General features: G+C 39.8%; 1 long non-coding RNA gene across 1 annotated transcript; it reads left to right on the top strand.

The window, feature by feature from the left end:
• The first annotated feature begins 4,634 nt into the window (after positions 1–4,634).
• Positions 4,635–5,417, top strand: LOC125470451. The gene is made up of 2 exons (XR_007252700.1): positions 4,635–4,679; positions 4,765–5,417. It is a non-coding gene; the product is annotated as an uncharacterized LOC125470451 (long non-coding RNA).
• The last annotated feature ends 21,607 nt before the right edge of the window (positions 5,418–27,024 follow it).

Here is a 27,024-nt window from a genome sequence, read left to right as displayed (position 1 = left end):
AAAGTATATTTAGTTTTCTGTGTACACTCTTCCACCCATTCTTTTTGTTCTCCATTCCTTTATTTCCAAAATAATAATAATAATAATAATTAACCACTAAAGTTAACCCAAAAATTTCCCTCCCTCTTAAATTCTTGGCCTTAAACCATCTTTTAAGGAAATGTCAAATTATAACAATCAAATTATAATTGATGGACTGCCTAATTTTGTGTTTCTCCAACTAAATTGTCAAATATTATTTTCTTATTAATGTAGAACTTTAAACGGTTGTATTTAATAAAAAAGAGTTGAAACAAAATTTTTAATGGCTGAAACGTTAGAGCACCTCCATAGGAGATGTCAAATTTTAAACATAGAATTTAAATTTGAAAGATTATGTGGCAGTTTGATCATTTTAAATTTTTTTTTCTCCACCTAGTATGTCATATTTAAACTATTATTCATTACATTATTTACTTTTCATAATTGTAATATGTATTTTTAGAACAAAAAATAATAATAAGAAAAATGATAAAAAAAACACTTATAAATCACTAAAAATAGATTTGAAGTTACTATCTGTCAATCCTTTATGCTACATAGGAATTGACATTTCGGTTGGAGTACACACTAATGTTGTATTTTTTTACTATTATTGACACACCCTGACCTCAATCAAGGCATGCTGGCCGTCACGTGAGGGTGACGTAACCATGTGCGCTGTGCGGAAGTAGTAACGATGTGAAAATGCGAATAAATAAAAACCACTAGTTATCTTACCTTAGACTAGCCTATAAGTACGAGTGAAAGTGATTAGAGTAAAGACACACACAAACAGAGCATAGGTATCAAAGTGCAGTCCAGAAGACTAAATAATAATTATACAGATCATAAAAGAAACTCTACACTGGTGGATGTCTATTAGAACCACCGTGAAGTCCTCGTGACCCACCAACACGAACTTCTATCTAGAACCTCGAGGGGCGTAAAACAGAAAGTGTGAATGGGCAAAAACAAAACTTTCAAAGCCATTTATCTTTTCAAATGTAATAACCCCTCGCTGTATAAGTTTCCTAGAAAATAATACTGTAAGCATATATGAAAACTATACTTAAGAAGAACCAAACCATGTGTATGCCATGACAATTATCTCAACCATGAATAAGTAAGCTAGGTGAATTGCACTAAAATAAAGTGACATATTAGCTAGAGTCACCTGACGTGACCTGTACGGCTGAATCAATAATTCAACAATCAAATCAAATCATGCACACGAGTCGGAACCACCTATGTGGTCAGTGCGACATGTTAGGTGTAAATAAGTATGCTCAAGTGCTACCATCACATGAAGGCTGTGCGAAGTATCGCAAGTCACCTACTAGTCGGAACCACCTAATGTGGTCTGTACAACATGCTGGATCCAAGGTACTCGTATAGTGCGGGAGGCGAACGATCACGTGAAGGCTAGGCCCTACTCTCGGGCGGAGCACTAACACCGAGGTGCAAGATATAAATCACTGAAATCAACTCATCATAATCATACACACTTCCATCACAACCATCACTATATACTCACCTGAAACTTACCTGACCGTCCACGGTGTCGAGCAGTAATATGCATAGCTATATTATAACATATACTAATAAGTAATGCATACGACATGGTATTTAAAATGTAAACCATTTAAACAGTTTCTGGGAAACATAAGGCATATATATGTATATATAAAAAACCAAAAAGTCCACTCATTGGTATGTAGCCGGGTCATAATCCATAATTCTCGCCTTGCTGCTCTCGTCCTCTGGAAACGTCTCACCCATATGTGAAACAACTAATTTAATGTTATTTTAAAGCACATAACCATCACTATGAAATAACTTCTCATACGTTGCTCAATTGGGGTGTTTGAATATACTATCGTGGCCTACTCAACACCACGAGCATTCCCATATTTTTAGAAAAAAAATTTCAACATCCTACATGCCTTCACGCGCTGGCCAAGGCACTGCCACACGAGCGGCCATGCGCCTGGCACGATGCACAGAATCCCTAACGGCGTTAGGGAATATTTCATTAAATAACAACATATTTTGTCTAAAAACTAACCGTATTACCTTACGCCGTTAGCATATTCCGTCAAATTTGATGGAATATTCCTCTTCTTCTCTAATGGTTCACCAGACTCCGGCGCTGGCCGCCGATGCACTCGTCGGTTTCTGGAAAAACTTGAAATCTTAATATCTTCGTCGTTTTAACACCAAATTTCATGAAATTGGTACCAAATTGAAGCTCTCAACTAGAAGAACATGATCTTACCTGTTTAAAAGCCTAAAATCGACAGAACATGGTCAAAAAATCCTTTGACAGTCCAGCCAAATCTGCAACTTCCCAAACCCATGTATCTTGACGTCCAAACTACTCCAAAATCGTTCTAAAGACTAGGGAAGTTGTTTGAGAACTACCACGAGTCTTAAATCCTTAAGCAGATCCCACGATCACGTCGAAGTAGTTTAACTCCTTGCCGGAGTTTAAGGATTCTCAGGTTCCCGAGGTCTTTTCCCCAAACTACTGTTATGACTGTGTTCCTCAGCTTGCAAGGAACCCAGAAGTAGTCTCCATTAGCTCGATCTGTGCACGATGAGACTAGTTGGGTGTGTGGGTGTACGGACTGTACGTACGGGGAAGAATCGAGAGAAAGGGTGAGTGCAGGTACGTGAGGGTGAATGTCTGTGTGTGTGTGGTCCGGGTTGGGTGATAATAAAAAAAAAATATAGCGCCTTAATTTGGGCCATAAAATTTAAGGCTAACAATTTAATCCAAACAAACCCAATTTTCCACTACAACTAACAAGGCCCTTAATTCACGTCGGCATTCTCGCGGCGTCAAATATAATTTGATTTCGTCCACAGAAAAATGATTCACAAATTATCTATGTACATCACGTCACAAGACCCACGAGGGCAAAATCATCATTTCCACGCGTTCAAGGATAAAATATATTTTAATTTGGGACAGGTCGTCACAATTATTGTTGATATGGACTTTTTGACAACCCAGAATTAAAACTAATAAAAAATCGATTTTTATTTTTTTTATTATCACAAAAGTTCATGAAATTGACCCTTAACATCAACATGGTCCCTGAAATTGAAAATGAATCAATGTAGTCCCAAAAAATAGGTATCGCAAATCAATGTAGTCATTCCGTCATAATTCTGTTAAAAAATCTGTTAAGTGCTGATGTGGCACATAAATGGGCCCCATAAGTCATATTTTCTCACAAATGGTCCTTGAAATTAATCCATGACATCAAAATGGTCCATGAAATTGAAAATTGATCAATGTAGTCCCTCAAGTAAGTGTCTTAAATCAATGTAGTAATTTCGTCACAATTCTGTCAAAAATTCTGTTATGTGCTGATATGACATATAAATCGGTCACACAAGTCTAACTAAATTTAAAAAAAAAAAATTACAAATAGGCTTAATAATTTAATAGTTAATAAAAAAATTGTCTACCCAAAAACATTCCAATCCACATTTCTATACCTCCTTCGCTCTCTATTCTCTAAAAAAGAAAAAAAAAATCTCAATACACCCATCTTTACACACTTCAACACTCTCCACTGAATTGAATTTAGATCGAGATCACCTTTGGTGACGGCTTGGCCCATTGGCAACGACTTCTGGGACATCACCGTTAACATTTAGGTGATAAACATCCTCACAACCTTAATCTTGGAGAGCTTGTTCGGCGCTTTCTTGGTGGTCTGGTGATGCAAAGAACGATGAGGTCTGCCTTGAGATAATGAAGTTATAACTGAGGTGCGTCCATTGGTGGTTGTAAACTATTTCCACACCTCCTCTTAAGCCTTGGTTAAGCCTGGTGCCCTTGAGAATTTATGGAAGGGAACTCTCTTAGGAGTAGGCCCTACTATAAAGAAAAAAAAAATCCATTGTGCAAAAAGGTATTTAGACAATTTTTTAATTAATTATTAAACCCACATCAGCACATAACAAATGTTTTTTAAAAATTGTCACGGAAGGATCATATTGATTGGCGACACCTATTTTCAATGACTACATTGATTGATTTTCAATTTCAGAGACCATATTGTGATTAAAACCCGTAAATCTTGTGGGGCCCATTTTTGCCACATCAGCACTCAATGGAATTTTTAACATAATTGTGATGGAAGGTCCACATTGATTTGTGACACCTATTTTCAAGGACTACATTGATTGATTTTTAATTTCAGGGATCATCTTGATGGTGAGGGTTAATTTAAGGACTATTTGTGATAAAAACCCTAAAAAATAAATTTGACGTTGATGTCAAATTTGACTCATAAATCACAAAGGCTTCAATTCCAGTCTACAAATAACACTTCGGTTAGAAGTTTTTTAATATCAAGTGTGCACAATGACATCTCCGCCTAAAATTTAATATCTCCTTTGAAGATGCTTAGAGGTCCAACTGTTGAACACCAAACACATATTTGCTGATTGCTGACCCAACCCTACTACTATATATAGCTGGTTTTACCTTCAGCATATCTTCACCAAACCATTTGTAGTGACTAGCTCCAATCTTGCAATTTCTGTAATTTTTGCCCATATATCTCTATAGCTCCAATCTAGTAATTTTTGCCTAATATATATATTTTTCTCTATCTTTCCCAAGGCAAGACGTTGATTAAGTATTATGTTCAACTATATGTTAATTATTATTTTAGGTTGATTAATGTCCTTGTGTTCTAATTTGCATGTTAGGGTTTTCGACAGGTGGGAGGTTTTCAGATCGATATTAAAAGGAGAGACACAAAGATGAGCAGACGAGGAAGTAGTGGTCCAAGGCTTGAATTGAAACTGAACCTATCTCCTCCGAGGGCTAACTCATCGTCACCAGGCGACTCCCCAGCTGCCTCCGAGACATCCTCGGACATGTCAATCGATCACAGCTCATGCGTGTCATCGGAGCCTGATGATCAGATGATGCATTACCTGAGTAGGCCCGAAGCCAAGGCGATGGTGCTCGCAGGGTGTCCTCGGTGCCTCATGTATGTCATGCTATCTGAAGTGGATCCAAAGTGCCCAAAATGCAAAAGCTCTGTCTTGCTCGATTTCTTTAGCGAAGAAAGCAGCAAAAGGAGATGAATATAGATCAGAATATGGCTTGCTTTTCTTGTTTTCACATGGAGCAAGTAAATTCCAATATATTTGTTAGGCTTTTGTGTTCCTGCTGAGGTTTTGGGTGTTCGGGTTAAGCCTTTTTATTCTTCCTAAAGGAAAATTTTATATTATATTTGCCCGAGTTGATTGCCTTTAGGTTCAAGTAGCTTTTAGAGTTTGTTAGGTTGTTTATTGTAAGAATATTGTGGAACTTTCATTTTCTATCTACTTTTCTTCTTCTATGTGAATGCATCCTAATTAAATCTTGTGCTTTGTTGCTTCCTTTGAAGAACTGATGAAGGTGCATCATAGAGTCAGCCATCTGGAGTTAGCTTGATCTAGCGATTTTCTATTTGGAAATTGCTTTTCTAGAAGACTTTTTGTTTAGAAGCACGTCGATGTTTTTGAGAAAACCAAATTTTTTTTCGAGGTCTGAATCAAACCAAGTTTTTAACAAACCCTACTCATGTGGTCAAGTCCGTTAGCAATCTTAGACTGAATCAAAATTTTTGTCAAAACGCCATTCAGATGCATGGGTAAATAGTCAATATATTCCATCCATTGTTAAAGAAAACAAAAAAAAAAAAAAAAAAAATGCACATTCCCATCTCAGGCACGAGTCGTACGACACCTACCGCCTCCCGCCCTCCAAGCCTCTTCCTTTCCTAGCCACGCCACTCACAGCTCCTTCTCCATCTAACTCCTCAAATATCCCCAACTCCAACAATACATAAAGCAATTTCTCTCTCTCGGCATTTTCTTCCACCTCCATCTCACACAATAGTTTCGAGGCATCAACCGCATCGTTTAAATCAAATTTTTTTTCGAGGTCTGAATCAAACCCTAATCATGTGGTCAAGTCCATTAGCAATCTAAGTCTGAATCAAATTTTTTGTCAAAAAGCCATTCAGATGCATGAGTAAATAGTCAATATATTCCATCCATTGTTAAAGAAAACAAAAAAAATAAAAAACGCACATCCCCATCTCAGGCACGAGTCGCACGACACATACTACCTCCCGCCCTCCAAGCCTCTTCCTTTCCCAGCCACGCCACTCACAGCTCCTCCATTTAACTCCTCAAATATCCCCATCTCCAACAATACATAAAGCAATTTCTCTCTCTTGGCATTTTCTTCCACCTCCATCTCACACAATAGCTTCGAGGCATCAACCGCCTCGTTTACATTCCTGGGATGAATAACGAAGGCCTTGGAGACCTTAATTTCATAGATGATGTTGAACAGTTACTTGAGATTGACCATGCTATATAATGCGAGAGAAGTCTTCGAAGAGGTTAATGGCTACCGTTGTTGTTGCACCAGGGGGCGTTAAGGGTGTGCAAAAGATGAGCGGCAGAGGGTCCTGAATTTTATGGAGGCCCCAAAAATTTTTGATCCTCCTATATATTACGTATGAGTATAAATTTTCTAATAAAAAAATTTTTGATTGGAAAGAAAAATCATCATCATATGATTTTATCTATATTACAATTGATTAAGTGGAGCTTATACTTAACATATTAATTTTTCATTTTCTCTAGCAATAAAAAAACTTGTGTATTACTTTCTTCCACTTTACTAACTTATTTATTACTTTCTTCGACAACACAAGCCTATTTCCGCATCTCTCTTTTAGTCGTGCTCCATGCTTTCATGGATGAACCCTAAATCATAATTTCATAGCAATTGAAGATTATTCATTAGTAAGAGTGAGATGTTGATTTCAATTAATTTTGAATATTGATTGTTGAATTCTGTATGAATATATTGTCCAAAAAACTGTTTTTTTTTTTTTTTTTTAAATTCATCTAATTCGCACAGAGCCCCCAAAATGTCAGAGACGGTCCTGTGTTTGACTTGAGGAGGTTGATTGGTAGAGACAACAAATAGGATTGAAGGACATATTTGTCTTAAATCTTTAACGGATATTCAACGGAAAAATGAAACAAAATTGCAAATTGGATCAGTATTGCTAACAGACTTGACCACATGGTTATGGTTAATAGTTTTTTTCATCACAAGAGCTATATTAAAATTAGGGTCTCACCACCACAAGTAACACGAAAAAAAGTTAGCCCTTTAATAAAAACCAAATGCATGCTCCATTAAAGTTCTTGAAGTTCTTCCTACACTTAAAAATACTTTTAACTTTTTGGTCAAGCGTTGTCATAAACGTTTTGAATTATATGAAAGCGTGTTTAGCCATTTTAAAAATAATTTTAAACAGGTAAAAATTCTCGTTCCAAATTAAGAACCATAAAGGAATAGAGGATGGATATAGAATCCTACCTTCTCTTTTTTATTATCTTGATTGGTGAATCTACCTTAATATCATAAATAATTTTCATAAATATGGGAAGAAAAGAAGGTTAAGACAGGAGTGGATTTTAAAGAGAGTAAAGGATCCTTAACATGATGTGCAGAAACACATCAAGCGGCCTAATGGTAAGGGTGCAGATTGCGGCTCTTCAATAAATAAAAAAAATGTGAGAGATTTTGGATTCGTTGCTTCAAGTTGTGAGTTTGTTTGAATGTGGCTACGGATAAGGTGAAATTCCCCATAACTTCTCCAAATCTAAAAAGGGTTGATTGAGTTTGACAACCGGTTGTCCCCCTTTTAAAAGAGAAAAAAAATGTAAAAGAATATAATCAACTGTTGGCACCACAGTATATTAAAACGTATGGTTTCAGAATGTCGTACAACGGTGTAATATATCTGACTTGTTATCTTGTATGTTAAGTTTCTTGACTTACATGATCTTGATTTGCAAGAAATTAAAGAAAAGTGAAATTAAAACCATGAAGACGAAGATTCAACGTTCACGGCACTCTGTCATTTAATATTACGGTCTAGTAATATTTTTCTTTACTTGTAAGTGAGAGATTTTAAGCTTGATTCTTGTCAAAAATGAAGTTAAATCACATTATTACGGCAAGCCTATTGTAAGGTTTAGCTCCATTTTCTCGCTCTTTTATTGTAGATACTATCATTTTTTCAAAAAAAAAAAAAAAAAAAAACATTTTCCACCCCTTTTTTTTCATCCTAACATCTAACTGTTTAACTCACTAAAATATGGCTCTACAAAAACCACTACAGTGCCTGCTGAAATTAGTACATCATGTAATGAATTCTTATTAAATTTTCTGTGTCTGGAGTAAATAGGGCAGGGCCGCGCCATTTGAGGCACCATTTGTCTCATCAATGTCAACGCACAACCGTTGCAGTGGTAGTTGGGCAAACTTTCCTAATATAATTTCTACTTCCAGAACATAACTTCAGCTAACGTCAACTTAAAATTTGTATTTTTTAAATTCCAGAGCAACTATTTAAATTATTTAAATTAATGTCGTTAATTTACTCAATACATTGAAATTTGTCAAAAATTCTAGCTAGTTCTTTAATACAATATTTTTTTTTTTATAATACAATCTCAGCTGAAAACGGTCCCCTTTCCCTTTTAAGGAGGGTTTCTCTCAAATAACTTTTTGGAACATGTTCTGAATTTTATTTCAAAAATCTAAGTCGTCTATCTTTTTAAATCGTAGTTCAAAATCATATTTACAGAAGCTTAGACCCTTATTAAGGTATTCACTTGTAGTGAAGAAAAATAAAATGTGAAATACTTAATAGAGTGGTTAAATAGTTATGAATTTGAGTGATTTTTTTTTTCAAAGATGACTTTTGAAAAAATAAAATAATGAGTTCAAATCTTCTGCACTCATTTTGTGTATGGCCTATCTGTGACCTCTATCATCATCGACACGTGTTAATAAATTTAACCTTCTTTAACTTTCAATCAATGATACATGCAGACTTGGCATTCGTGTCATGTTTCTCGTTTTCGTGTCATACTCGATAGCTTAATGGGTTGTGCCGTGTAATACCCGTTAAAGTAAATGGGTAATATGACCCGACCCGAAATCGACCTGTTAATATTATCGCGTAATATGACCTGACCTGTTACCCGTTAAGAAAAATATATTTTAAATCAATAAATAATGAAAATGAAAAACATAATTTGACCCCAAAAAAATGTAAAACATAATAACTAATTAGTATATTCATACTAAATTTTGGAGTTGACCCCTTAATGAAAGTTGTAAAGCTTATCATTATGAGTGATTATATATTTTTACATTTTTCACACTTCTACAATAATTATTATTAATTTTGCACTCAAATGAAAAACACTGTTCATGAGATTTTGAGGAATTATACCTAAGTTTTGTTTATGTGCTATCGAATTAACGTTAAATTAGTTATTTTGCATATATATAGGTGAAACGTACCCTGAGGACGAGCGTGGTCAGGCGAGACTTGGGGGCTACGATCTTGCTAATTACCAGTGAGTGGACTTTTGTTTTCTATATATGTATATATGCTTACGATTCCCAGAAACTGTTTTAAATGAACGTATGTTTTAAATGCCATGTCATGTGTGCATTACGTGTTAGTATTGCATTAGTATAGTTATGCATAGTCTCGGATGAGGCCACGGAGGCCCATGTAAGCTTCATGTGAGTACATCATGATGGTATTAGTTGTATTGTGTATGGTTATACGCTGATGCATTTTGAGCTCATTATCCTGCACCTCGGTGTTAGTACTCCTGCCCGTGGCCAGGGCACAGTCCTTCATGTGATGTTCACCTCCCACACCGCACGCTCACCTTGGATCTAAATTTGGTGCATAACCCTGTCATACAAACCACAATAGGTGGTTCCGACTAGTAGGTGACCCGCGATTATTCGCACAACCTTCATGTGATCGTAGAATTCGAGCGTACTTATTTACACCTAGCCCTGTCGCACAGACCACAATAGGTGGTTTCGACTCGTGTACATGCATACCTGATGAGCTATAGATTCAACTGTACAGGTCACATTAGGTGACTCCGGCTGGCATACTATTCTACATTGATTTGTATCACCTGACTTGCACATTTTATTGTTAAACATCTTGACATGGCATACCTCTGTTTTCACTGCTTCTAAGCATTGTTTTTATATACTTACATGTTATTATTTTCTGGGAAATTATACGGGTTTTACAATGAGGGGTTAGTATGTTCATAAGGACAACTGTGTTTTCAAAAGCTTTGTTTTTGCCCACTCACATTTTTTGTTTTGTGCCCCCTCTAGGTTCTAGGTAGCTGATCATCCTTGGTGGCTCACGAGGACTTCACGGTGGTTCTGACATCTCCATAAATAAGTGTAGGGATTCTCTCCATGTTTTGTATAATTAGCACTTGGTTTGACTGCACTGTTGGATTGCCGATGCTCTGAATACTTGTATTTGGTACTTGATCACTTTCACGCACTTATTTATTATCACTAGTTAAAATAGCTTAGGTTGGTTTTTATTCATTCGCATTTATCTATTACTATCGTCACTTCTGTTGAGCGTTTGGCTACGTCACCCTCACGTGACGGCCAACATGTCTCGACTTCGGTAGGGGTGTGTCATATAGTATATTATAAAAATAAATAAATAATACTTAAATTTAAAAATTTATATAGAATAATAATACAATAATAATGAATAAACAATATATACATATCCATTATATCTATTTATTTTATAGTAAGCTTTTTTAGTAGTTTAAAAAATTAAAATCATCAAAATAACTTTTTTCTTATCGTGTCGAAACAGGTTACTTGCGTGTCACTTTCGTGTAATCATGTTAAGGACCCGTTATTAACAGATTCTTATCGTGTGCCCCGATAACGATCCGATTAGTTATCGTGTTGACCCGAAACCCATTATTTTCGTGTTGTGTTAACAGGTCATGTAAGAAATTGTCAGGTCTAGATACAGGCAACACACAAAATGAGTGCAAAAAATTTGATGTCTAATAATGTGAAGTGAGCGCTATTGATTTGAAGAATCCTCGATTGAAGCTCATTGTGTAAAGCACTTCCAGAAGGACAAGGATTTTCTTTCCTCTTGTTTGAATGCTCAAGATTTCATCTTTGGAGAGAGAAAAAGAAAAAAAATAAGTAGAGAGAGAAAAAAGAAAAAGAAAAAGAAAAAAAACTGTGAGAGGAAGGGACGGAGGGCAGGGTAAAAGGAAGGGATGGGAATCCTCCCAGAAACACCTAAATACAACTTGGAAACGAAAGCAACTACCATTAGCTATAACCCAGAAATGGAAAATTATACAACAACTACCACTAGCTATAACTGTAAACATGAAAATTCTGTAACGAATAAAACGAGAACATGTGCACAAAGTAGATTTGTATTGATTTGAATTTGTAGGTTACAATCTCTGTTTACAATTTTCCTCTGATTCAGTCTTCAAATTTGACGTAGGTGCATAGGTTGTTGATCCAAGGGTTGTGATGACTTGATCTCGGAAGAATTATTGAACGATTGCTTCAAGTTTTGAGCTTGAAACGATGCTTGGATGATCTTCACCTCAAAGCTGGGGCAAGGGGTGATGTTGATGCAAGATTTTGTTGATTCAAAGGTCTTGGTGACTTGATCTTGAAACGAACGTCATTACAAGTTTTGAGCTTGCAACAAAGTCTTGAAGAAGTCGGCACGAGTGCTTGTTGATTCTTCAAGGGGAGTGTTTTGGCTTTGGTCGAAAGAAAGCTTCGACTTTGGTTGTACGTTCTTCAAAGAGAGCTTTGGCAGCGTATTAGTCTTCAAAGATTTGTGTAGAGGTTCTTCTCAATGTGCAATTTTGACCCCTTTGTGTGTCTTGGATCCTTGTATTTATAGACTTCCAAAGCCATGCCCTTGGATGGATTTGACTTTGATTTGTTCTTGATTCGTCCATGGGAGAATTTAGGCATGTTTTGGGTCTCAATTTCAGCCACCTTTCTCATATTGGCCTAAATTTATAGGCCTTGTTGCCTATTTGTGAGCAATCTTCAATTCTTGCTTATTTTGTGAAGATGCTTAGGCTTTCTTTCCAGTTTTGAGAGATTTTGGGCCCCTTGCTGATTTTAAGGGGGATTTCCTCCCTTTTGCCGAATTTTGGGAATGTTTTACACTTCCCTTGCTTGATTTGTGCCACGTCATTGATGACTTGTCCGTTTGTGATGAGTCATATGCCACATGGAGCTTTGTGATGCACCTTTTGTATGCAACGAAATTTACATGTCTACAATAACACATACATACAAAACTTTGTAGCAACTACAACTAGCTATGATTGAATGAAAATTTTATACCAGCTACCGCTAGCTATAACCCATAAATGGAAAGGACAGATAATTTTCTTTACTTTTGCCAAATTTAAGGTAAACCAGAAGAACTGACAACTGAGAGTCCGTGAGCTTTATTTGCTTGTCTCTCAACCATTAAAAAGATCTTACAAAGTTGCAGACATAATTGTATCATAAAGAACTGAAGGAAATAACGACAGAGTACGTACATACACAACCTTCACACCTACTTTTCCTTCTAAATGTTTTTTGGGTAATGAACAGCTGGTCATCAAGAGTTCAAGTTAGTTGCAAAGGGTTAAACATATTAGAGCTATCTTAATGGAAGTCTCTTTAAAGTTTTTTGAAAATGGTGGTTATGGACCCGATCACAATGGGCCGATAGGGTTTCTAAATTAAAGAACTTAGGTTAAGATCAAATACTTATTAATTAAGAATATATTGATTAGGAATTAATTTTGGTTTTTGAGTTAGGTTAAAGGGCTTTATTTATTATTTAGGTCTAGGTCAATATGGAATTCCATATGAGTATCAAGTCGTTATAAATGATTAAACATGACGCTTCTGCCCTTAATAATCTGACTGAAACTTAAAACTGAATTCCAGTATCCTTAAAGCTCATATCGGACACTACCTTGCAATTTTTATTCTTCAATTTTATGGATTCAAATTTCACTCTTTATAACCTCATTAGTTTGCCTGATTTTTAGTTGAGGTCGATCACGGCCTAGAAAGGCGAAAGCTCAACTCTCGTCAAAGCCATCTTGGCCTTGCGCATATGAACGGATGCACAGAGTCAATTGATCGGAATCCCCAATGAACACCGGTGAGGGGTGAATGAGATTGATTGGGGGTGTTAATGAATCCTTAATGAACGGCCTACATATCTCTGGGAATGGACTTAAATCACAAGTGAGTACTAGAGAATGAGTAGTGTGATGTGTGCCGCATCATAAAACATCCTTGATGAATAAGCTTGGGCGAACTAGCTCTTGAAGCACATTAAGATGTAGCGCGCCCTTGACGAAGTATTCTGAAGCAGGACAAGGATAGATGATCGTGATTTTTTTCTAAGCGCGTTAGGCAAGAAACCACTCAACTAGCCACGAACAGAGCGTTTGGCAGTGTGTACTCTTTTTTTACCCTCGGAAAAATGTCTTCTCCCGCCTTAATGCCCAAAGGAGCATTCACTCTCAATTCAGACTGCGAGCCAATGTACACTCACGGTTGATAGCACACTCCGACGAGCATTTTGGACATTCTAGGCAAAGCGTCCGTTCTTGGCTTGGCCCACAAGAAGTTCCTCATACCATGCATCAAAGTAGCAGCACGAGGGACGGAGGGAAGCACAAGTATGGTTTGGCTTAAGTTTAACTGGTAACCTACACCAAACGCAACCACGAGCAGCTTGCTCGATAGCTAGAGACGAACCATGTGCATCGAAGTCACAGCATAAGTAGATCCAGATGAAGTAGAAAGGTTCTTATATGAGTGACTACACGATTTACACTTCAGAGAGACATGGCTAACATGAACAAGTCACCGTTCACGAATGAGATCGAGCAGTGGAGCCACAAATTCAGCTTGCCACATTTGACCTTTTCAAGGGAGACGAAAATTCGGAGAGGCAACTGTAGCACTATCATAACGTGATGATCCTCTACATGAACAATGACATTGGGGGACCACACTACCCCCTTAAACCACATAAGGGGTTCACTGCCTACTTAGTCACTTTAGATCCATAGGTCGTCTTGCCTAGTTACTTTGTATTTGGAGACCATTGTAGACATCAAAATTTCGGTGAAATGAATGTTGACCAATAATTAAAATTTCAACGCTCACGTATCACATAAATTTTACATGTAGCGTGGGCCTCAACGAAAAATCGAAATAAATTGGAAAAGTCATCAAATATGACACGTGTCAATACCTGGCGGAAATGATTTATTTCATCTGATTATTTAAATCCAAAAATCAAGTTTTGGAATTCTATAAATAGGAAGCCAAGGCATTCATTTTGGGGGGAGAAAGAAGGAAGGAAGAAGGAAAAGAAGAAAAGAAGAAAAGAAGGAAGGAGAAGGAGAAAGGAAAAGAAGGAAGGAGAAGGAGAAAGGAAAAGAAGAAAAGAAGGAAGGAAGAAAGAAAGAAGCCTTGAAACTCTAAAGCTCTCAAGCAAATCCCGAAGGATCAAGAAAGCAATCTTCGTTCTTCGTCAAATCCACCTTCAAGATCAAGCCCCGACGGCCCTTGAAGAACTTCCACCAACTCAAGATCAAGCCCCGACGGCCCTTGAGGAAAGTGTTCATCATCCACACATCCGTTCATCCTTCAAGATTAAGCCCAAAAGCCCTTGAAGATCCGTTCATCCTAAGATCAAGCCCCAACGGCCCCTTTGGATCAACAAATCCACACATCCGTTCATCGTTCATCATCCGTTCATCCTAAGATCAAGCCCCAACGACCACTTTGGATCAACAACCTCAACAAATCCTCACATCCAACCAACCTTCAAGATCAAGCCCAAAAGCCCTTGAAGATCCGCTCATCCACCAACCTTCAAGATCAAGCCCAACGGCCTTTGAAGAACTTCCACCAATTCAAGATCAAGCCCCAACGGCCCTTGAAGAACTCCCACCAACTCAAGATCAAGCCCCGACGGCCCCTTGAAGAAAGTGTTCATCATTCATCAACTGTTCATCCTAAGATCAAGCCCCGACGGCCCTTTGGATCAACAATTCATCCACAAACGTACACCCTTCGAAGATAGAATCAGATGACCAAATTACAAAGAGATTGTAACCCCAAAATCATTAATACAAAATATATATTTTGTACACGTATTCTTGTCGCTTGCTTCAGGAATTATTCGTGTTCACAAATTTGGCACGCCCGGTGGGACAATCTCTACCTCTCATCTCTATCCTCAAATCATCGAAAAACGCAAATGGCATCAAGAAAGGATCAAGCTGTTCCTGCAATCAAAGCAAAGAACAAGAACATCATCGCCGCAAGTGGTGATATTTCGGGCATCATAACCCGAAGTAAGGCAAGAGATCTTTTTGCCGCGGCTTCCGCCCCTGCATTAACTCTGTCAAAGGAACAAGAGCACCTGAGGTACGAGCCTGTGATCACCCTAGCCTCGCTAAGGGCATCAAGGGGGGAAAGCCCGAGGAAATACTCAGAGTCCCTACTCTCCGACGCTGATTCGAGCGGCAGTACAACCATGCAAGTCATGACCACTGGAGCAACTTCAATTGAGGAGCAGCTAGCTCAGATGAATGAAGCAATCGCAAAGCTCACACGAACTGTGGAAGAGAAGGACTTGCAGATTGCCGCACTTGTCAACCAACTAGATGCGCTGCCCGACGTGAAAGTCGACCCAATTGTTGGCCTATTAAAGAAAGAAGGCGACGAAGAAGAGGAGCCTCCAGCAGAGAAAGTCGAAGAGAAGCTGAAACTAGACCAAGCAACGGCGTCCATGGGATCTCTCTATCCAGCAACTACAGGAGATGATTGCAAGCACTATCAAGACACAGTACGAAGGAAGCTCGCATGACTCCGTACTATACTCAAAGCCTTACTCCAAGAAGATTGATGCTTTGAAGATGCCAAGGGGTTATCAGCCCCCAAAATTCATGCAGTTTGATGGAAAAGGCAACCCGAAGCAACATGTCGCCCATTTCATTGAAACTTGCAACAATGCTGGGACAGAGGGAGACTACCTCGTCAAACAGTTCGTGCGTTCGCTGAAAAGTAACGCTTTTGACTGGTACACTGACCTCGAACCTGAGTCTATCAACAGTTGGGACCAGCTAGAAAGGGAATTCCTCAACCGTTTCTACAGCACTCGTCGTACTGTAAGCATGCTAGAGCTGACTAGCACGAAACAGTGGAAAGATGAACCTGTCGTCGACTACATAAATAGATGGCGCTCCTTAAGTCTGGATTGCAAAGATCGGCTTTCTGAAACCTCTGCCATTGAGATGTGCGTTCAAGGCATGCAGTGGGGACTACACTACATCCTTCAAGGCATCAAACCACGAACATTTGAGGAGTTAGCCACCCACGCCCATGATATGGAGTTAAGCATCAACCGTCATGGGAAGAAAGAACAGATCACCGACTACAAGAATGACAAAGTTTTGGGGCCAAAGGTGGATAAGGCTACGTGGAAACCCACCAAGGAAGCAATGACGGTCAACACAACTCCAGTCAAAATCCCTACACGAAGCAAGGCGATTCAAACCGAAGCTTTTCGTGATCAGGAGATACATAGACGCACTTTGAAGGAGCTTGAGGAGAAGACTTATCCATTCCCCGACTCTGACGTGGTTGCCATGTTGAAAGACTTGCTTGACAAAAAGGTGATCGACCTCCCTGAGTGCAAACGGCCAGAAGATATGAACCGTACTGACAGTCCAAGGTACTGCAAATTCCACCGCTTCATTAGTCATCCGACGGAAAAGTGCTTTGTGCTAAAAGATCTCATCATGAAGTTGGCTCAGAAAGGGATCATCGAGCTAGATCTTAATGATGTGGTGAAGTCAAACTATACCACCGTCACTTCTGGCTCTTTGAACTCAAAATCTTCACCTCAACCGCTGGGGGCATGCTCCAAAACCATGTCAGTCAAGTCAAGTGAAGTTGAAGGATGGACTTATGTCACTCCAAAGAAAATGCACAAGAAACATAGGTCTCTTCCACAAGTTCGCCAATCGAAAAGGGGGCAAGGCAGCTACCGTCAACCTTCAAAGCTACATGAAAGTGTTGAGGATGATGAAGTTATGACACAAAGATCGTCCGTTGCCATCACAATGCGCGATTTCTTCCCCAAAGACTTCTTCAAGCACTCAGTCAAGACTCCTTGCTATAAAGATTGCAAGGAATGCTTCTCTAAGATCGTTTGACAAATTCAAAAAAAAGCTCCTCGTTCGCACGAGCCTAAAAGGCGATAACCAAAGCTCCTTGTCCGCACGAGCATAAAAGGCGACAACAAACGCTCCTTGCCTGCATGAGCTGAAAATGCAAACGGCACCAAGATGCTCCTGGCCCGCAAGAGCATAAACTGTGTAGGGCAAAATCATCATCAAAATCATCATCAAAACCATCACTCATTTGAACTACGTTATGACTTGATCTCTTCGTTGGAAGAGTACGTAGGCAACTTGAAACTTCAAAACTTCAAGTACAGTCACATCGAAATAAATAAATAAATGTTTCATTAAAGAAAGTCAATTTTATTACAAAAGAAAAGAAAAAAAAAAATACATATATCACTATGTATTAAAAAAAAAATATATATATATATATATATATATTCTCTATTCAAAAAAAAAAAAAAAAAAAAAAAAAAAAAAAAAAAAAAAAAAAAAAAGTACATATGTTGTTATGTGTTAAAAAAAATAAAATAAAATAAATAAATAAATAAATATAAATTCCGTCACGGTCCCCCGACACAATTATATACAAAAGCAAACACCCACTTTACTTTTAACACTTCAATCGTGTTCCGTGTCCTCCATTTTCTTCCCGTTCTCATCCTTCTCACTCCTCCTTCTTCTTCTCTCTCTCTCTCTCTCTCTCTCTCTTACTCTGCTATCCCTCACGAGAGACGACCAGAAACCTGTAGTCATCTCCACCATCCGTCAACTCCAAACCGCCGCAACCCCATCAGCCGACAGCAGCAGATCGGGTTCTGCCCTCGGAGGCCACGGCCCGTGCACCGACCCATATGGCAGAGTGGCGAGCACTACACTTTCCAGGAATTTGAAGCGAAGGCTAAGAGCTTTGAGAAGAGTTACTTGAGAAAAAGTAGCAAGAAGGGAGGGCTTTCGCCGCTGGAAATTGAAACCCTTTACTGGAAGGCGACTGTGGATAAACCCTTTTCGGTGGAGTATGCGAATGACATGCCCGGTTCAGCTTTTGTGCCAGTGAGTGCGAGGAAAAGTAGTAGTACTAGTAAAGGGGCAGGGGATTGCTATGTTTCCTGCTCAATCTGCGAAGGAAAAAACTTCACAAGCAGCAAACCTTGTGGATGCGCAGAGAAAGCAAATCGTGCTCCAGCAAGCTCTGCCTCCCGGGCCACCTACTAATATATTGCATGGTCCTGCTTTCATTTTCCCATTGAGCCAGCAACAGGCCGCTCCCGCTCCTTCTGTCCGACCTGGTTCTGTGAAGTCTTCTAATGCTGGTGGTGCAGCTTCATCCAGTGCATCTAACTCTGCTTCATTGAGTGCGTCAGCTGCAACCGCTGCTGCAGCACCAGCATTGAGTTTCAACTACCCAAATATGGCTGGAAATGAACCCCAGTATTTGGCGATTTGGCAGAACAATGCATATCCATTTCCAATGCCACCTCATGTAGGTGCACAGCCGGCATACAGAGGGCCCCATGCTCAGGCGATGCCTTATTTTAACGGGTCTTTCTATCCTTCTCAAAAAACCATCCTTCGCAAGCAATACAGCTGCAGCAGCAGCAGAACCTGCATGTTTCGCGCCAACTTGAGCCTGAAATGGGTGGCGAAGACAGCCCGTCAACTGCCGATAGTCGTGTCTCTCGTGCAAACATGAGTATTTATGGTCAGAATTTTGCAATGCCAATGCATCCGCCAAACTTTGCTTTGATGACACCTCCTTCGGTTGGAAGTGCCAGTGGTGCAACAGGTGCTAGCGAAAGTGAGAAGAATGCAAGCACTTCGATCTTCCAAAAGATAGGAGCTTTCGAGGAAGAGCTGAAAGCGCTTTTGCCTAAAGAGGTTGAGAGTGCAAGGAGTGCAATTGAGAGCAGAAATGCTGCAGTCCCAAACAGGATTGCGGAATGCAGATCTTATCCCTTGTACAAGTTTGTGAGGGAGGAGATTCCGGGGGTTACTTCGCCGATGGTGGATATAGCTATGTTGTTCAGCTGGTTTGCTTGGCATGTGGAGGACCATGACTTGCACAGCTTGAATTATCTGCATATGGGAGCAGGGAAGACGTGGTATGGTGTGCCGAGGGATGCTGCGGTTGCATTCGAGGAGGTTGTTAGGGTACAGGACAATCCGAAGCAGAAGCAACCCTCAACCTGAATGCAATGAACCAAAGCCCCAACCCATGGCACGTATCCTTCTCGTACGCACGTGCCCTGCAGAACTCTGTCCTTAAGGCATGGCAAGGACATCCAGTGAACGTGGACGCTGCACAAAAGGCACTTTTGGTGCGAGCAAAGGCAAACTCCATAGCCGCTGCAATTCCTCCACCACCAGTCACCATCTCCACGCCAGAAAAGCTGCAAACCCAGCTCCAGCAACTGGACTTGCCGCAGATTGCTGTGATTCACCAACCTTCTCCGCAGCTCCCCTGCAAGACCTCTTCGTCCCGTCGTCGGCGTCTGTTGCTGTTGTATAGACTGGAAGAATCGAATGAGGTGCGTCTACAACTGCGGATCCAGGAAGCTCTCTGTCCATGCTCGTCTTCTTCATCTCCACCAATGGAGACATTTGCAGCACTACAAAAAAAAAAAAAAAAAAAAAAAAAAAAAAAAACACAACGGAGATCTCACCAAAACACAGCGACAAATCCACCAAGCCCCGAACCGTCTCCGTCTTCGTTGAGCTCTTCGTCCATGCTCTCCATTCTGCCCATCTAGCCCAGTAAGATCTTCATGTTGCAGTATGGGCCGTTTGTCTCTCTTTAAGGATGAGCAGCGTGGCCTTCTCTCTTCGATCATTGACCTCCTCACGCTGCCAACAAACCTCGAGCTCGTCACCCTGGCCACCGTGATCAAAATTAATGAAGAGCTTCATTGACCGCTGTCAAACGACTAGCCGGTCTTCAAACTCGACACTTTGCACTACTTCAAGCTCTGGCTGCTTCTGCACCTCCGCCATGGCTGCTGCCTCTGAATGTGATCAACAAAATCAAAGTTTGTCAACTCACATCCAGAGATCTCATCCGTCTGCTGGCCTTTGCTGCTGCCTCTGAATGTGATCAACAAAATCAAAGTTTGTCAACTCACACCCAGAGATCTCATCCGTCTGCTTGCCTCTGCTGCTGCCTTTGAATGTGATTGACAAAATCAAAGTTTGTCAACTCACACCCAAAGATCTCCTCCGTCTTCTCTCGGACTCGCCTGGGTTTTCACCCACGAACTCAACCTTGCAGATGGCTATATAAAGAAAAAAAAAATGATGATGCGGGGAAGCATCTTTCAAAAGAATAATAAAAAATAAAAAAAAAAAAAAAAAAAAAAAAAGTAGCAATGATGATGCTGGGAAGCATCTTTCAAAAGAATAATAAAAAAAAAAATAGCAATGATGATGTTTCTGGAATCATGTGAAAAAAAAAAAAAAAAAAAAGAAGAAAAAAAATATATATATATAATAAAAAGAAAGAAAAAAAACGATGGTGGTGCTTCTGGCACCATTTGAAATATATATATATATAAATGAATGGTGGATCAGCGCCACCGAAAGCAAAGAAAAGAATAAAAAAAATGGTGATGGACTGTGATGTATATGTTTTATCTGTATTTAGCACAATACACTAAATAAAACGAAGCATGTTCATTGATTTTCCAGAAATTACAAGTACCAAAAAAAAAAAAAAAAAAAAAAATGTTTCTAACAAAGAAAGAGAAAAATGGAGCTTTCACAAAGGTTGTTCACGTGAAGCCCCACTACTTGGCCAAACTCCAGGAGCGGGAAGCAACGAAGATAGATCATTCGAGGCCCCAATACTTGGTGGAACACTTGATGACGCCGGAAAAATGTGCCTCTGGAAGAAAGACGCAAGTCTTTGACGGTCACTTTGAATGCGACCTTGAGATTCTTGCATCTCATCAAGCTTCCTCTTCATGCCTGCCGAATAGTTATTTGCCAGCACATGCAAACTTCTATTCTCGTACTTAAGCTGTTTAATCTCCTGCTTAAGATCTTCCACCTCTGCCATTAATGATTCCACTTGACGAGACCGAGCAAGCAGGCGTTGGCTCATGTTAGACACAGAGCCCGCACACTGAACACTAAGAGCGAGGGACTCTTGAACGGCCAACTCATCGGACCGTCCCGACAGCAGCCTACTATCTTTTGGAGTGAGGAGGTTCCTAGCTACTATTGTAGCTGTTGTGGCGTCCTGCATCACGGAGTCTTCACCTGTAAGAGGACCGTTAGAAGATAAGAAAGAAGGGCACCATACATTACCTTGAAGCGGCGCAACCGGATCACTGCTGAGACTCAATTCTAAGCTAAGGTTCGATGGGTTAGCCATTTTTTTTCAAAGGTGTTAAAAGAGATGGGTGGATGGAGTTAAAACTCAAAAGGCCGGAGATGATTTTCAGGAATGAGCAACCTTCGAAGTGTGCATGTTAGAGGTGATCAATACCTCTATAAAAACGAAGAGGCGCTTGCTCAGAAATCGAAGGGCCGCTTGTTCAAAAGTGAAGAGACATCGCTCTGCAAATCTCAAAAGCTGGATTTTCCGGCGTAAGTTAGGCGACGCTTTCTCGGCTTTCCAGAAAACGCGTTCAACTTTGTCAAAAGATCTCCGACAAAGTTGAAAACACGTGGAGGCTGGCGACGCTTTCGCGGCTTTTCAGAGCACGGGTGCCACTTTGTCAAAAGATCACGTGGAGGTCATCATCGCAGCTACACATCTTTAGCTGACAAGCGCAAAGTTCGGCGACGCTTTCTCTGCTTTTCAGAAAACGCGTGCAGCTTTGTCAAAAGAGGCACTCGTTCAGAAATCGAAGAGGCGTCGTTCAGAAATCAAAGAGGCGTATTCAAAGATCGAAGAGTCATCACTATTTCAAAAAGCCGAATTTGCGGGATCAAAACGTTTGTCGACAAGGGTAAAAGAACAGTACCACCACTTGCTATTGGGAAATCCCTATATATGTCGACCTTCATCTTTTATGGCAAGGCAGACCTGCGAAAAAAAAAATGCCCAACTCTTCCTCACCTCCGAGAGTACACTCCCAGCAAAACATCTCAAAATACTCAATTTTTTCCTCTTCCCCGAAGATGATACCAGATGCCTGGAGTACAGATGACCCAGGAGGAAACGGTAGATGGAAGCATGTGCTGATTCATTCACCGCTTCTTCAAAAGCAAAAGTATCTCATATCATCAAGGGCGAAAGCAAAGGTATCTCATATCATGCTTTTTCCCTGTCCTTTTCTTTGTCCTTGCTCTTACATGCAGGAGAAGGGGAAATAGAGTTATCAGTCGGAACCTGAAATCAAACTTCCGACCTGGAACTGATTGCCTGGAACCTTTGCCTGGTTGCTTACCTTGCATTGCTCTCGAGTACTCATCGTCGCGGAGAAGTAATGTTTTGAAGCACCATTTAAATGCAAAGGTTGCATTCCACTCCTGCATCAGAGGACAAATACTACACGAGAAGATGCCAAACCTGCATAAGGAAATACCACTTCTGCAAAGGGAGCAAGTAAGACAAGTGAAAATGATACATCAAAGCATGTGGAGACAAACACAACAAATATATGTGTTGATTCATTCGCTGCTTCCTCAAAAGCAAAGGTATCTTATATCATGCTTTCTCCATATCCTTTCCTTTGTCCTTGTTATTACTTGCGTGGCAAAGTGAAAAGAGCAATCAGACGGCACTTGGAGTCAGTCTTCCGATCTACCCTCTTCAATACGAATTGGGGAAAGATTGAACAAAGAAACAGGTCATCACTTCCACCTCCTGCTTGCCTGCCATGTGTCTGAATCCTGCTACCCAGTTCAAGAGTAGCACAAAGGAAAATCAACGGTAGGGGGAGACCAAAAGAATCCTCCAGCCCAGTTCAAGATCAAGCCTCGATGGCCCTTGAAGAAATCACAAGTCCGATTCAAAATCAAGTGTTCACCACCCTTGAATCAAATTCAACTCCAGATAAAAGGAGTAAGTTCAGACCTTCGGAGGAAACCAAAAGAATCCTCCAGCCCAGTTCAAGATCAAGCCTCGATGGCCCTTGAAGAAATCACAAGTCTGATTCAAAATCAAGTGTTCACCACCCTTGAATCAAATTCAACTCCAGATAAAAGGAGTAAGTTCAGACCTTCGGAGGAAACCAAAAGAATCCTCCAGCCCAGTTCAAGATCAAGCCTCGATGGCCCTTGAAGAAATCACAAGTCTGATTCAAAATCAAGTGTTCACCACCCTTGAATCAAATTCAACTCCAGATAAAAGGAGTAAGTTCAGACCTTCGGAGGAGACCAAAAGAATCCTCCAGCCCAGTTCAAGATTAAGCCTGTGGAAAGTCAACGATTGGAAGAAACCAGAAAATCTTCCAGTCGAACTCAAGATCAAGCCTCGATGGCCCTTGAGGAAATTTCCAGCCCAATTCAAGATCAAGCCTCGACGGCCCTTGGGTTGACATCTACATTAAGGGACTTCAAAACGCATCTTCTACACGTGACAAGCACATGTTTACGACGCGCCTTGAAGTGGGGGCATTTGTAGACATCAAAATTTCGGTGAAATGAATGTTGACCAATAATTAAAATTTCAACGCTCACGTATCACATAAATTTTACATGTAGCGTGGGCCTCAACGAAAAATCGAAATAAATTGGAAAAGTCATCAAATATGACACGTGTCAATACCTGGCGGAAATGATTTATTTCATCTGATTATTTAAATCCAAAAATCAAGTTTTGGAATTCTATAAATAGGAAGCCAAGGCATTCATTTTGGGGGGAGAAAGAAGGAAGGAAGAAGGAAAAGAAGAAAAGAAGAAAAGAAGGAAGGAGAAGGAGAAAGGAAAAGAAGGAAGGAGAAGGAGAAAGGAAAAGAAGAAAAGAAGGAAGGAAGAAAGAAAGAAGCCTTGAAACTCTAAAGCTCTCAAGCAAATCCCGAAGGATCAAGAAAGCAATCTTCGTTCTTCGTCAAATCCACCTTCAAGATCAAGCCCCGACGGCCCTTGAAGAACTTCCACCAACTCAAGATCAAGCCCCGACGGCCCTTGAGGAAAGTGTTCATCATCCACACATCCGTTCATCCTTCAAGATTAAGCCCAAAAGCCCTTGAAGATCCGTTCATCCTAAGATCAAGCCCCAACGGCCCCTTTGGATCAACAAATCCACACATCCGTTCATCGTTCATCATCCGTTCATCCTAAGATCAAGCCCCAACGGCCACTTTGGATCAACAACCTCAACAAATCCTCACATCCAACCAACCTTCAAGATCAAGCCCAAAAGCCCTTGAAGATCCGCTCATCCACCAACCTTCAAGATCAAGCCCAACGGCCTTTGAAGAACTTCCACCAATTCAAGATCAAGCCCCAACGGCCCTTGAAGAACTCCCACCAACTCAAGATCAAGCCCCGACGGCCCCTTGAAGAAAGTGTTCATCATTCATCAACTGTTCATCCTAAGATCAAGCCCCGACGGCCCTTTGGATCAACAATTCATCCACAAACGTACACCCTTCGAAGATAGAATCAGAGGACCAAATTACAAAGAGATTGTAACCCCAAAATCATTAATACAAAATATATATTTTGTACACGTATTCTTGTCGCTTGCTTCAGGAATTATTCGTGTTCACAACCATGCTATCAGATGGATACTTATGGTTCCGCTTAGTTAATCCGCATTGGGAAATCATACGTATTATATTTGGGATTCTATTGAGTGGTCTAGCTACTTCGCTTTGCCTCAATTCCATTGAGTGGTCCAGAATTGTATTCTATTCGGGAGTCCAAAAGTTTATAAAACGTTCTCGATAAAAAAAAATGTGAATAAAATAGTGAGAATTCTAGATCTCTCTCAATTCAAAAATCCAGGATTTCAATTGATGTCCTGTCATTGAATCCTCCTAAATTGCATTGATTTATCCTAAAGATTTCATTTCAATTGAAATTTGGTTATTCACCATGTAAGAGGATCCCTGCTAAGCATCCATGGTTGAATGGTTAAAGCGCCTAACTCATACATAAATTGCAAAATAAAATGACATATAAATTATAAAGTATTAGAACATATTCAAAACATGGGGAAGAAGCATATAATGAGCGATCATTGAAATATTCAATAAGTCTCTTCCATTTTATTGAAAAATTAAAATGCAAAATGAAAGTTATCGATTTTCTGTCTAAGTGAGAGTTGAGACCTAGGACGGTTTAAGCGGGGTAGATTGGCACCTAGGCAGGCTAGGTGAACGCCTAAGTGGGTTTAGGCGCACTTTCTTAATTTTCAAATGCTTCGGACTAATCGCAGCGGTGCCAGCCGCCTAGCGCTGCCTTTTTAGAATAGTGGTTCGAATACACTACTTCACCTCAATTCCGTTGAGTGGTCCTGAATTGTATTCTATTTGAGATTCCGTTGAGTGATCCAGATACCCTACTTCGCCTCGATTCCGTTGAGTGGTTCGAAATCATATTCTATTCGGGATTTCGTTGAGTGATCTAGATACCTTGCTTCCCCTCGATTCCGTTGAGTGGTTCGGAATCTTATTCTATTTGAGATTCCTCTGAGTCGGTCTAGAATGTAGGAACATAGAAGCTGCTCAAGCATATACTTGTGTTGGAAACTTAGAGTTTCAATGCTATTGATTTGAATTTTAGGTAAGGAAATGCAACGAACCTTACATAGGTCAGCTTTAATAAACTTAATGAAGTGATATAAAATTTTATTGGTTGATTAACCTAGTTAAACATTAATAGCATGCATTTTTTTTTTGAATTATTGATTCAATTGTTGGTTGTGTTTGTGGGATTGTTGTTGGAAAACAGTGTGATATACGTAATAGAGGAAAGGAAAAACTCTGATGGTTAATGGGTTGACTTAGATATTATAAAATTGAGTGGATCATGCTCGTTGAGTTCCATTGAGTAATTTTGGAACCCTATGTTTTTATGCTAGAGGAATGGTGAACCACAAATGGCTTAATCAAGTCTTTCGGTGTGTAGGCAATCTAACAAGAAGGTTAGATGCAAACATAAAATAAAGGAAAAGTTACTATGCTGTTGGACCTTGATTTATGTTCTGTTCATGTCTCAGAGGCGAGAGATGACAAATGAATAGATAACTGGTGACGTCACGTGTCGATCTTGGACGTATCTCGAGATCAGGACGTAACATGTGAAGTCCACCCACACCCTTCGTTTTCTATTTTCTTCTGTACTAGCACAACTTTGGTCAGCCAGTCTAGATGGTGTACTTTGACGATGAAGTTGGTGTCCTTGAGCTTGTCGATCTCAACTTCTATGATCTTTGTCTGGTTCCATAAGTCCACTTACATTGGATAATTGGTTTGGCAGTTGTGTCTAGGTGGACACGATGACAGATCATATGTCACGCCCCAAACTTGGGGTCGGCGAAAAAATTAACTATGTGCTCGGTGTGCGAATAAAAGTAAAAATAAAAATGAAAAGAAACTTTTCATATAAAAATAAGTCCAAAAAACGTACAATGTACAAAAATAAAATAAAAACCCTTAAATCTCTCGTCTAACACAACCCCAGCTCGTCTTACCAAATAAATCATCTGTAAAATAAAAGGGTGAGGGATGAGCAACAACCACCATAGCCCAGTGAGTAGAATATGTAATATGCAGTCAAGCGTGCTATTTTACCCACATTATAACATACTATAACTATATCAATGCCTTCATCACGTATCATGCCATATCACATCGTTCCTTCACATGTTAGTTATCCTTCCTAATATGTAAATCCCCACGTGATCCTTAGATTGGCCAT

This window comes from the organism of the source record quoted next, unplaced genomic scaffold (genome assembly GCF_019419815.1).
Source record: "Pyrus x bretschneideri cultivar Hongxiangsu unplaced genomic scaffold, Pyrus_bretschneideri_v1 Contig5, whole genome shotgun sequence".
Lineage (NCBI taxonomy): Eukaryota > Viridiplantae > Streptophyta > Magnoliopsida > Rosales > Rosaceae > Pyrus > Pyrus x bretschneideri.
The sequence above is the reverse complement of the archived record's forward strand: the minus strand, read 5'-3'. Positions and strand labels throughout refer to the sequence as shown.